The 13,873-nt window shown below is 41.1% G+C and overlaps 1 long non-coding RNA gene across 1 annotated transcript; it reads right to left on the bottom strand.

Annotated features, from left to right (window-relative positions):
- Nucleotides 1-480: 480 nt before the first annotated feature.
- On the bottom strand, nucleotides 481-7,959 carry LOC117522643. The gene is made up of 3 exons (XR_004564274.1): nucleotides 6,824-7,959; nucleotides 3,960-3,964; nucleotides 481-493 (listed from the first exon to the last, which is right to left on the bottom strand). It is a non-coding gene; the product is annotated as an uncharacterized LOC117522643 (long non-coding RNA).
- Nucleotides 7,960-13,873: the final 5,914 nt, after the last annotated feature.

Genomic DNA, 13,873 nt, shown 5'->3' with positions numbered 1-13,873 from the left:
TGATCAGGTAAATAATGTGGTGTACTTTTCTATGTGATTTGAGCATCTTTTAATTTTGACCCTTGTAATTCTTCAGTTTACCCCTACCTGGATTATTTGTGCCAAATTTGATTTTTGTATCACCATTTGCAGGATTTCACTCTAAATATTGTCTTATCTGCTGCACTATATACAGTAGTGTTCAGAATAATAGTAGTGCTATGTGACTAAAAAGATTCAGGTTTTGAGTATGAGATGTAAGATGCTGCTCCTCAGTGTTTCTCAATTGTCCTCAAAAGTACTGGAACACTTCTTATTTCACACATTTTAATTTGTTTATTCCATTTCAAATACTTTTTTTTAAAAATTATATTGCTTAACTCAAACTGAAAGCAAATCTGTGTTCCACATACAGATAAATACTCTGACTTATACACTGGTGTGAATTATTCATTTTTTCCTGTTCATAACGCATTTTTTTGGCAGGTGCAATTTATATTTCAGAAAATATGCTCTGTCCATTGAATCGAATCTTGATGCACCCTATCGGGTTAAATTTGTCAGGGGGGCCTGCTAGGACCACGAAGGTCACCCAGTTAGCCTGATGAATGGTTTGGGGTCCCTTCACCCGGGGGTGCACCTACCGTGCCTCCTTCTGCACAGTCACCACACTTTCACGTACAGTGGGGCCAAAAGTATTTAGTCAGTCCCTGATTGTGCAAGTTCTCCTACTTAGAAAGATGAGAGGTGTCTGTAATTTTCAACATGGGTACACTTCAATTGTGAAAGACAAAATGAGAAAAAAAAAATCCAGGAAATCACATTTTAGGATTTTTAAAGAATTTATTTGTAAATTATGGTGGAAAATAAGTATTTGGTCAATAACAAAAGTTCAACTCAATACTTTGTAACATAATCTTTGCTGGCAACGACAGAGGTCACACGTTTCCTGTAAGTCTTCATCAGGTTTGCACACACTGTAGCTGGTATTTTGGCCCATTCCTCCATGCAGATCTCCTCTAGAGCAGTGATGTTTTGGGGCTGTCGCTGGGCAACATGGACTTTCAACTCCCTCAACAAATTTTGTATGGGGTTGAAGTCTGGAGACTGGCTTGGCCACTCCAGGACCTTGAAATGCTTTTTACGGAGCCACTCCTTCGTTGCCTGAGTGGTGTGTTTGGGATCATTGTCATGCTGGAAGACCCAGCCACGTTGCATCTTCAGTGTTCTCACTGATGGAAGGAGGTTATGGCTTAAAATCTCACAATACATGGCCATGTTCATTCTTCCTTTAACATGGATCAGTCGTCCTGTCCCTTTTGCAGAAAAACAGCCCCAAAGCATGATGTTTCCACCCCCATGCTTCACAGTAGATATGGTGTTCTTGGGATGCAACTCAGCATTCATCTTCTTCCAAACATGACTAGTGCAACAGTGAACAAAAATTCCAGAACTACACAGAGGGACCTGATGACCTGCAGAGAGCTGGGACCAAAGTAACAAAGGCTACACACTACGCAGAGATGGACTCAAATCCTGCAGTGCCAGGTGTCCCCCCCTGCTGTCCAGGCCTGTCTGAAGTTTGTGAGAGAGCATATGGATGATCCAAAAGAGGATTGGGAGAATATCATGTGGTCAGATGAAACTAAAAGAGAAGTTTTTAGTAGAAACTCAACTGCAAACTCAACACCCCCCCCTCCCCCCATCCCTGGCAGCTGTGCTGCTGCCGGGGACAGGGGTGTTTTGTGGAAGAGCGAGGCGTCTCTGGTGTGTGTCTTGTGGTATTTGTTGTCTGATGTGGTTTGTGGTGTCACTGAGGCTGAATGATGTCACACAGAACCCGTCATTAACAAACACTTTGATCTCAATTCATTTCACGAAAATGGGTTCACTTTAGTTCCTGTGATATTAATGATTTTGCAGATGTTATAAATGTCCATACAGCACATCACTTTCACTGTGATCACCAGTACTGATACATAATTAAAGGGGTCATAAGCTTGGTCTTTTAATTAGTAACCGAAGCGATTTCACAAAAGCTACATCAGATTACAGCGGGATCTTCTGCTTATCTTTGCTGTTGCATTAAAGAATTGGCACATAAATTACTCACTTCATAGTTTGTAATACCTGCATTCAAGGTGCTCAGTTTAAGGTCTGTTTGCCTTAGCTGATTTGGTAAATTTGAGCTAGATGGCTGTTTTATGGGTTCATTCATCTCATTGTTGGGTCTTTTCATGGGTTGGCCAGGAGGGAGCCGGAGTCAAGCCCATGATGGCAACTTGGACAGGGTGAGATAAGTGCTTGCAACAAAAGAGGCTTTCATTTGTGAAACATTATGGAAAAGGATACCTATTTGTTCACAGCTGTAAGTTCTGTTTGTCGAGAGAAATTGCTGACTTTCCATCCGTATGGCAAAACCTTATGTGTCTTAAAACTCTAAAAATCCAAATTTTTATACATTAATACTGGAGGTCAAAGCTCTGTCTGCCAAACAATCATGGTAGTGGAGTAGATAACTGTAACAATTGTTCATTTCTAGAAACAAGCACCAAATTTGGCACACATTCTCCTTAGACATTACTCTTTTGTAAAAGCACATTAGCCACTTGAATTTTCAATAGGTTGCCAGGTCGGGGTGAAATGAAGAATGTCACCGGGGTCAGAGTTTAAAAACCTGTCCCTCGTTTCCTCCTTTCACCTGCATTATTTAAGCTCTCTGTATTCCTCATGTCTTTGCCAGTTCATCGTTCCTTAAGGCCTTGTCACACATAACATAAAGTTGGGCGAATGAGGCCGAAACAGGCAGAATTGGGGAACCCTGAAAGAATGCCAGTCACCGTCAGGAGGGACAGACAGTCAGACAGCTGTGTATGGATGCCGTACGATCCCGCAGCGACAATTTCGTGCACGCTTGTGTGCACATGCATGAACATAGCATGACCACATGAGAGTTGTGATACCACATCGCACTCACACAGCAGCGGAAGCAATTAAATGTTGTACAAATGTACATAAATTGAAGAAAATGTGTAAGGACCAAATAATGAGAGAGCACAGAACATTACAAGAACAATGAATGTACTGTTTAAATGTAAGACAATCATGTTACTGGTGATGATATTTAATTGATGCTTGATGACTTGACCGTCTGTGTTGGAATTCAGGATGCAAATGGATTTTATTTTGTCCGTTCCTTCAATTCATGAACCATTCCCATGGACATAAACCAGGAATTAATGAACTGACATGAATGAACTGATGCCCTCACTTCATGAACACATCTGCCAGCCACACAGAGGGTCCGCACGTCCATCTGTCTCTGGCCAATCGGCGTGCCAAAGGACATTGTGTCATGTGGACTATAACTCATGGTGAACGTGACATTTGCCTTGCCAGCTGGCTGTTCACATGATCAGATGGATATTTTCATATGGAGCAGACTGGCTGATGGTGTCTGCAGTGTGCACTGAGGCACAGCTGAATGTGTTCCAAAGGTGATATGTGTGTTTATTTTTCACCATGTCATGAGAGCCTGCTGACACATGCATCGTGGTGGCATGTTGAGAGGTGACATTCTTCATGGCACCATATGTGTTCTCCAGTTCTGAGTAGCGATGAGACAACACACTGACTGCCCTTTGAGCTTTTGCCACCTCGAGCCCACCTCAACAGTGGTGTCCTGCACGCTACATTTGTGTTGGCCGCACGAATGGGCCCGCATTTTCTAAGTGGTCAGCGACTGCTGTTGGAAGTTTGTGGGTGGCACCTCGATTCTGGCCGAGCATGGGTCGAATGGCCATTTGGTGCCATTCATCCTCATTCGGCCACTGGTGTGAAGGCTAGCTCCTTCACCACATTCAGCCAGGGTTCGATGTAGCTGATCATTTTGTGCAGCCCCTCTTCCGCGGTCAGAATGGTCAGACCTGCATACGACATGCTGTACGAATGTTGTGACCACGGTCAGATGGCAGTACGACCTCATCTTGACGCCGTTCGATTGGGTTTCCAGCACGACCGCGACACAAATGTGGAGTGCACGTGCTATGGCTGAATGGTTGTGCCGACTGCTGTATGAGATGTTCGAGTGCGGCTCCGATTTTTCAGGACTGCGATTTGCATCCTCCTTCATGTACCGTTCAACCTCATTTGTGTTATGTGTGAAGGGGACTTTAGTGTCGTTGCTAGCAGCTTTTCACAATCCTTGTTTGTTGTATTGCCATGCCGTGTTTTTGAACCTTTTACCTGTTTTTTCACCTCTCTTACTGTCTCATGATTTGGATAGCGCTGCTGATTTTTGCTTGCCTTTCTGTATACCGACTTCCGCCTGTTTTTGAATTAAACCCTTTTGCTCACACCATGCATCAGAATGAGTCCAGCATTTGCGTCCTGCCGCTATAGACAGTAAAGTTGCAATGATGCAGGGAGGTGAGGGAGAAACAGCTGCTGGGTCATGAGGGGGAGTCAGACTAAAGTCATGTGTGAGAAAATGAAGATACAGAGGCATGCTGGGAGACAGAGCGCAGATGTGAAAACAATAAGTGCATGAGCCCTTTTGTGAATGCAGAAACACTGGATAATGAACCTGCCATTGTTTGTTCCAAGACTACCATCAAGGACGCAACGTGAAAAACGGCGTGCACACGGAGGAGGAGAAGATGAGAACAAAGAGAGCTGATGGTTAAACAGTGAGGAGGAGTAAACTAAAGGCGTGAGGGAGCAGTGATGGGACAGAAAAGTCCCAAAACAAGCTGCATTTGTGCTCAGCACTAGTTACACCCTCACACGTGGGGGTGTTGTTTTCAGCCCCGTGTGTCTGTCCAAGTGGGAACAAAATAACTCAGAGATTTGATCTGATTTGGGCCAGACTTTGTGGAATGTGTGAGGGTCAGCCAAGGTGACATAGGTGATTTGATTTGCGGGTAAAAAGAAACAAAAACAAAACAAAACAAAAAATCTGTTATAAGAACACAAAGACAAACACCTGGCTCAATTCTGATGTACTGTAATGATGTAGTTAGGATGGTTTGAACAGGTTTCAGTGTTCACCAAATGAATTGCTCAGCTTCTGCAGCAAAACAGCAGGCAGGAACGGTCACTGAACCATGGCTTTGTTCTGGTGCACAAAAATCTGTATAAATTAATCTCAACTTCACTATGAGGGGAGCGGGGTGGGGGGTATTCATCCAAAGCCAGGCAGAGTTCAAACTCTGAGTTCATCAGGGGCAGTGGCCTTTCAAGGGATCAAGCAATGGAATTCTCCAAAACACAGAATGGGTACAAAAACCAGCAATTCTGATAACACAGAGTCCAAACAGCAGACAAAAGACAGGAATCCTGAATGGCAGCAAGAGTCAGTTATGTGGGTTGCATGTCTGAGTGCGTAAACATGTGAAAGAAGGTGGCAGATCGGGTGAGAATGGATGAATTGCAGCATAAATGGGTGAATCCAAAGCTGAGAGAGACTTGCTTTTCTTGGAGTCAGCGCTGCAGATTACGGCAGTTGAAATGAGTATGTTTTTAAGGCAGTTTTGATTGAGCTATAATGCAAAATGTACACCATATGGGCATATAGCCAGTCTGCACCTCACTTTCAAATATGAGAGTGATTGGGGCATGTTTGATTAAGATATAAAGTAAAATATTCATTAAATGGGGTTTTCAATATTAAATATAAATGGCCACGAAATCAGTAATCCAGATCAGATCCAGATCAAACTTTGCCAGTTGATAAAGGATACCATCCTACATAATGCTCTCAAATATGAAAGAAATTTTCATCTTTTTTTGACAGAGTTATGAATTTGTGAAAATTCATTGAATGATAAAGGATAGGGATTTTCCCAAGATTTTTCCTGACTCTGACCGGCTGTTCACAAATAAACAAACAAACGGGTGAAAACAACCTCCACCCAGTGAAGTAGCTCATCTGCTGCTCATATTTCCCCATCTTTAAAATTTAGCCATGTAGTTGCTAAATGTGGGGGGAAAAATTTAAAGTGTTCACATGGAACATGCGTAATGACTTCTTTCATGGTGTGGACTTTACATATTACATATTTGAGCTTGGAATTCATTCTACAAGTGGGTGAGTGCCCTGTTCAGTTTTTTCTTTTGTATTTTGTACTTATCTGGAGCTGGTAGGCTTTATTTTTAGTTTACTTTGAGAGAGTCTGTCGGATTTTGGATTTCGATGTGTGTGGAGTCTGTTCTCTGTACCAGAGCATCACGCTGTTTTAACCATGATATAGCTCCCGCCATGAACATGCACGTGGAACTCTCCATTTTTCAGGCTGTCTGATAACACGGATGTATTTCTTAGATTTTTCAGTTATATCGATGACAAGCGTGCACAAAGCTGAGCCTCTAGCAGAAACTGTTTTAACAGGCTGCGTTCATGATGGATGCGCATGTGCACTATTTCTTGTCACAGTGGAGAGTGGCTGCTGCTTTAACTGTGACTGCATCACAATTAACAGTTATCACTTAAAAGCGAGTCATCATAACACGCCATCACACATATGTAACACTTGCAATTAATCTGCGGCTCTGTTCTTAACATTAGCAGCTACATTCCATTCACTGGGACATTTCCTCAAAGCTACGTAAACGTTGTCAGAAACAATGGAAAAAAAAATGAGGACTCAAGTTTTCGGCAGTTTCCATAGCTATTTGTTGCGAATGGCGTATACTTTGAGACCGTTCACGGAAGTGCACAAAGTAATCCCAGTGTATCATCAGATGGTTACCAACAGCATAAATCTAAATTGTTATAATTTCAGTATGACGGCCTTTAAATTAATTTTAGAATAGCCAGAACAACTCAAAATACGCTCTTATTAACTAATGGATGGATCAAATCCTGCCAAATTTTCCAGCTTCAACCAGAATACTGTTTAGGGTGTGTACAGCACAGTACAAACGATCTGTATATAAAAAATGGCCAGAAAAAACATGCTAGAAATAATAAAACTGCTTTGAATAAGAAAAATGCTACGTAATAAATTCTGATCTGTCAGACCCAAATTAGAGTATAAAGCTTTTGTACTGTTGCAGTCGGTGGATTTTCAGATTTCCAATGGTATAGGTCATGCCACTTTGTGCCAAATTAGATTTGTTGCAATTTGTGATATGCAAAATAGGCTGACGTGAACACATCTCTGGATTTTTGACACAGAAAAGCCAGATTTGGGTCAAAACATTCTCTGGAGTGTGACTCTGAAAAACTGGACCAGAAACCTTGAATCTGAATAATGGGATTACCAAATGGCATGAAATTTGGAATTTTTGTAGAGCACAGAACAGCCTAGCCATATCCAGAAAATGTAGAGTAAAAACCTCTAGGTGGCACTATAAATAATGAGTACAGTTTGACAAAAACCTCTAGGAACTTGTGAAATTTCAGTCACAAATAGAAAAACTTTATATTGTTGCGATCAGTGGAATGATTTCTTTTCATTTGCATAGGCCACACCCATTTGTTCCTTGATATTTTTTTGCAAAAATCCGAAATATGTAAAATAGGCAGACGTGAACTAGTTTCTGGATTTTTGACAGAAAAGCCTGATTGGTGTCAAAATGTTCTCTGTTCAAATGTTCCTCTGTCTGCGGGTTTTTTGGCATTGACTTTGACCATGTGCACAGCTATTTCGTTTATGATGGGTTTTCTCATTAGTGGCATTATCTATCTGGCATGAAATTTGACATGTGTATAGATGGCCTCTGTTAGAACCACAGTGCCAAAGTTGGTGGAACTATACTAGTAGATAGTGCTGCAAAGCATATTTTTTTTATGGATTTCAGAGCTCTAACATGCTCTAAAATTCATGAAGATCTTGCCCGAGAGTCTTACAAGGCTTCTCAGTGGTCCCTGCTTGTGACACGCCTGGATCCACGGTGGTGTGAGTGGGGGGGTGCTTGGACCCTTAATATTTGCTTGCAAATCTACTTTAATTTGGTTCTGCTGTCGTGGCAGATTTGATTTAACGAGTGCTTTTATAAATTTGTTCAGTGTTTGAAAGCATGTCAAGTTGTCATTTTCTGTCACATCTTGGTGTACATAAAAGCCTGAGAGGAAATTGAAAAGAAGAAAAAGAGGAAGATAGACTTACTGACCCCTTTTTTTTTTGCCTCAGTTGTAAATAAGAAAGGGTTCAGTGTTGACCTGAAGAACTCTGACCTTTGTGTGAAACCTTTTTCTTTTTCTCCACCAGCAACACAGCTTCATCCTGCACTGAAACAGAAAAGATGTGAAATTTCAACTCGTTTTCCAGAAGCCACATAGGAGACTCGAGCCTCCATTTGATTTGTTTCCTTCCTCCTTTGAAAATCCTTCACTGCTCCACACTACTGTGAACCCAGATATGCAACAAACGAAAGTCGCACTATGTACACTCCAGTCACAGCCACAGAAGCCTATAACTCCTTCAGACTTGGCTGGGTGGCTTCCCTCACTCGTCTCCTCCTCGCACAATCACTTAGTTTTTGAGAGACATTTACTACACAGTACCACTGTTTGTGCTTATTTAATTGATGTAAATTAAGACAGACACATTCAGTAACCTTCAACAAAACTGACTGTAAAAACGATGATTTATTGTAAATGATCTAATAACTGAGTACATTTGATGTCTCTCTTATCTCAAAATATGTTGTTCAGTGGCTTTGGACATGTTATTATACATTCTGATTATAATAAACTGCTTAATTTTTACCCGAGGCCAAAATATGGCCATTGGACATTGTGAAGACTTCACGTCTGTCCGTTTGTCTGTCTTTGCTCAGCATAGGTCCAGTCCTATGACTGCCAGGGTCTTCAAATTCACAGGGAACATTCTTGGGACACGGATCTTGGACAAGTTCAAAGATGGCTAACCTTAACCTATTTTAAGAGGTCAAAAGGTCACATTGCATCCCATGTTTATGCTCATACGGCTACTGGTACTTTAGCATTGTGTTATACTCCTTAATTTGTGAACCTATTTGAAATTCTATTATTAAAATATGGGGGTAAGCTGGTCATAAATTTCTTAGTTTCCTGCAGGGGTCGGATGAAGAGAGTTCACAGACAGGACCCTGTGATCATTCTTCAAGTTGATAAACCTCTGAAATAAAGATATAAGAAAGGCAGCAGGACTGGAAGTCAGTGGAGACACCAGCATTGCCAAAAGTAACGCAGCTGGACAGGGAGGGTCAAAAGTCAGGAGCAGCTGCAAAAAACAGGCTCTATTCTGGGGCACAGCCTGCCAGGCAGCAGCGAAGACTGGTTTCAATGTGTTCAGTTGGTACTCTGAACACTTCTTACCCCAAGTCAGAAAAAGTTGGGACAATAGAGAAACTGCAAATAAAAACTAAAACACAGTGATCCTTCCATTTATTTTAACTTCTGCTTTGTTGCAGATTGTGAACCAAAGATATTTTATGTTTTTTGTGGTCATCATCATACAGCTTCAACTGCTTATCTGGGGTCGGGTTGCGGGGGAAACAGCTCCAGCAGGGGAACCCAAACTCTTCTTTCCTGGGCCACATTAACCATCTCTGACTGGGGGATCCTGAGGTGTTCCCAGGCCAGTGTGGAGATGTAATCTCTCCACCTAGTCCTGGGTTTCCCCCGGTGTCTCCTCCCAGCTGGACGTGCCTGGAACACCTCCCTCTGGGTATCCTTACCAGATGCCTGAACCACCTCTGCTGGTTCCTTCCAGTGCAAAGGACGTCAACGGTCAACATCATTTAGTTTAATATACATCCATTCCTGCATTTCAGTCTGCAACACATCCCCAAAGTAGTTGGGATGGACACAATTTATTCTAAATATAAGAATTAAATGATCCCTGTTACAACCAGTTTTCTTGAGACAAGTCAGTGGATGAACACGTGAACATTTCCAAGTCACTGATGACGTCTTGGGAACTAATTTACATCAATCATTTAGAAATGCAGAGTACGGTAATGTATGGTAACTCTGTCGAGTACACAGTTCTCAAAAACTGAGCGACCATACTGGAAGGAGACTAGTGAGGAAGCCACCAAGACAACGCTGAAGGAGCCACAGGTTTCTGCAGTTGTGGTTAGAAGAACTGCATAGTGCATCGTTTGCCTGCTGCATCACCAGTTCTGCGGCTTGATGGTGAAGTGGCAAAGCGGACAATTTTCTTAAAACAAAGACGTGACATCTCAGCTGCAGTTTACCACGGCACATGGGAAATCTGGGTCTAGATTTCTGTTTTCCTGTTTTACAACCCTACTGTACTTCACTCTGACATTATGCTGTGAGCGGAGATGCAAAAACATGCCCTCTGGAAATGTTAGTTTGGAGCAGTTCTAATGCACATACAATGAAATATAGTTTGTCAGCAGAAATGTGACGAGAGTGACGTAGAAGCCAAACTTTATGCATTTATCACGAACTGATTACAACAGACATTTTCAAAAATGTTTTCAGCAATTTTCAGAGCCACATTCTGACACAATGGTTGAATTTATACTGAATTTTATGAAATAATTCAATTCTATGGAAAAAGTTCATTCTAAAAACTACATTTTAACAACAAGCTGTAAATCAATGGGAGTTCAAAGTCTGAGGAAAATGCTTTTGCAAAATTAAAAACTATATATATATATATATATATATATATATATATATATATATGGGTATGTGTGTGTGTGGTTTCAAAAGCAGTTATGGATGTAAAATTTGGGATATATAGAAAAAAGTTTTTGGTATTGTTGGCTGGCAGATGGCTTCTCCAGAGTGATAAAATTCAAAACAAACACAAAAGGAGAATAAAGACAATGCTCAGCTGCCTGAAACACACAAGGCTGCGTGTTTTCGAAGGAAAAATGTGGGTAAAAGTAAGCTGGCAGTATGTTGCCATTTATCTCACCACAAAGCATGCAGAAAACTGACACCTTACTGCTCACCAAGAACTGACCTCACACTCCCATGCGCACTTCTCTCTTCTCAGTAAATACACTTGTATTGCAGCAGCTGTACAATGACCAGAACGTATCCACTTATCTTTATGTACTACAGCAGAGTACCTGTGTGCATAAAGACACTCAGGGCTACCACAAGCTGACATCTGACCCTGAAACGATTGACCTTCTGAAGTCCACCTACGTTTGTGCCACATTTGGTCCAAATCAGGTCGAAAATCAAAAGTACTTGATCGTTGCCAAAATGGGTTCTTTAAGGGCAATTTCAAGATCAACTTTCACCGACAATCAAAGTTTGGAAGAACTCACCAAAAGAACCTGTGTCCCAGACACACTCATGCGGGACGGGGGGTGGGGGTAAATCCCACCCATGCGGGACGGTTGGCAGCTCTGTAGTTAGTCCAACCTATAACCCTATAGCCCGGTGTGAAAGGGGCTTAATGCCATTGTCCCCCAATTGCAGTTTATTGTGGCAGCCAACTCTAGGAAGAGTCCTGGTGGATCTGAACTTCGAGTCAATCCTGTCTCAAAAGTCTACAGACAATTCCTTTGACTTCATCCTTCGTCAGTGGAAACAGGATGCACCTGAGCTCAATTTTGAGCTTTATGACAAAGGCTGTGAATATTTAAGTTTTTTTTTTTTTTTTAATCTATTTGCAAAAATCTATAAAAAAAAAAATCACATTGCCATTATGGGGTATTATGTGCAGAATTTTGAGCAAAAAAAACAAAAACAAAAAAAAAAAACATCCATTTTGGAATAAGACCGACATAAAATGTGGAAAAAGCGAAGTGCTGTGAATACTTGCTGGATGCACCGTAACTAGTACCAAAATCCTGCTTGGCCCATTAGTGTAGGATCATTTGTAATTTCGTGTGTTTTTTTTTTTTGGTAAAAAAAGAGAATCTGGAGAACTTTCTCCACGTAAGCGGCAACGCCGAAAACCAACATTGAATGCCCGTGACCTTCGATCCCTCAGGTAGCAATGCATTAAAAACCGACATCATTGTGTAAAGGATCTTACCGAGTGGGCTCAGGAACACTTCAGAAAACCATTGTCAGTTAACACAGTTCGTCGCTACATCTACAAGTGCAAGTTAAAACTCTACTATGCAAAGCGAAAGCCATATATCAACATCCAGAAACACCGCCGCCTTCTCTGGTCCCGAGCTCATTTGAAATGGACAGACGCAAAGTGGAAAAGTGTGCTGTGGTCTGATGAGTCCACATTTCAAATTGTTTTTGGAAATCATGGACGTTGTGTCCTCTGGACAAAAGAGGGAAAAGACGATCCAGATTATTACCAGCACAAAGTTCAAAAGCCAGCATCTGTGATGGTATGGGGGTGTGTTAGTGCGCATGGCATGGGCAACTTACACATCTGTGATGGCACATCAATGCTGAAAGGTACATCCAGGTCTTGGAGCAACACATGCTGCCATCCAAGCAACGTCTTTTTCAGGGACGTCCCTGCTTATTTCAGCAAGACAATGCCAAGCCACATTCTGCACGTTACAACAGAGTGGCTTCGTAGTAAAAGAGTGCAGGTACTAGACTGGCCTGCCTGCAGTCCAGACCTGTCGCCCATTGGAAATGTGTGGCGCATTATGAAGCGCAAAATACGACAACGGAGACCCCAGACTGTTGAACAACTGAAGCCGTACATCAAGCAAGAATGGGAAAGAATTCCACCTACAAAGCTTCAACAATTAGTGTGCTCAGTTCCCAAACGCTTAGAGTGTTGTTAGAAGGAAAGGTGATGTAACACAGTGGTAAACATAGCACTGTCCCAACTTTTTTGAAAAGTGTTGCAGGCATCCATTTCAAAATGAGCAAATATTTGCACAAAAACAAAGTTTATCAGTTTGAACATTAAATATCTTGTTTTTGTAGTGAATTCAACTGGATATGGGTTGAAGAGGATTTGCAAATCATTGTATTCTGTTTTTATTAACATTTTACAATCTCCCAACTTCATTGGAATTGGGGTTGTTTGCTGCTCAGTTGAGAAATAAAGCAAAGTCCAAAATCCACAGTTTTTGACTTCTTGTTAGATGGAGACTCTGCCATGTTGGTTAATGTACATTAAGGCAAATAAGTATTTGACCCACCATCAATTTTGAATGTTTTCCGACCTACAAAGAATGAAGAGGTCTGGAATTTTTATTGTAGGTACACTTCAATTGTATGATTTTTAAATAATTTGCATTTTATTGCAAACAAAAATGGCACCCTATTCTTATGCTTAAATCATATTTTAACAGAATCAGGTGAGTTTTTGCTTTTTACAAAATAAATAAATAAATAAATAAAAATTGACAAATGAGCCTACACTACATGGCTTAAACTGTTGCATTACATCAACTGTTCATGGTCAACAGTTCCGATGGACACACTGTCCCTCAAAACGTGTGACATCTGCAGCGTTGTGTTGGGTGATAGGTGGACTTTTATAGTCCTTTTATGGTGATAATCCTGCTTTTTAATCAGCATGTTGTGATGCCACATGAACAGAGATTTTTACAAATCTCAACAGCATTTGAGAGAAATAAAGCCTTACACTTTAATGCATGAAAAAAAGGAATGAAAACAAAAGCATTTCTGTTTTTGAGTGTATTTTAAGTTCTGATCACACCGTTGAGCTTTCGTTGTCATTTTATGTGAAATTAAAAAAAAAAATCGAATTAACAAATCCAGTCAAATCAAATATTTAAATGAAAATTTACAGGAAAATCTTTGTACTGAGGAAAAACACAGTGCAATTTTTTTTTCTTATTCCCAAACTTTACTCAGTTTACAAAGCGTGTACAGACGCTGCCTCGATTAAAGGCCCAACTGTAACCAAATACAGACAATAGTAGCCATAAAATTCTAAATGACAGGTAAAGATAAAACATGTCTGCACGCCGGGTCCTCCCGAGAGGACGGCATTATTCTCTACAAAACAAAGAAATGATC

This window comes from Thalassophryne amazonica, chromosome 12, assembly GCF_902500255.1.
Source record: "Thalassophryne amazonica chromosome 12, fThaAma1.1, whole genome shotgun sequence".
Classification (NCBI taxonomy): domain Eukaryota; kingdom Metazoa; phylum Chordata; class Actinopteri; order Batrachoidiformes; family Batrachoididae; genus Thalassophryne; species Thalassophryne amazonica.
This window is presented reverse-complemented; position numbering and strand designations above follow the sequence as displayed.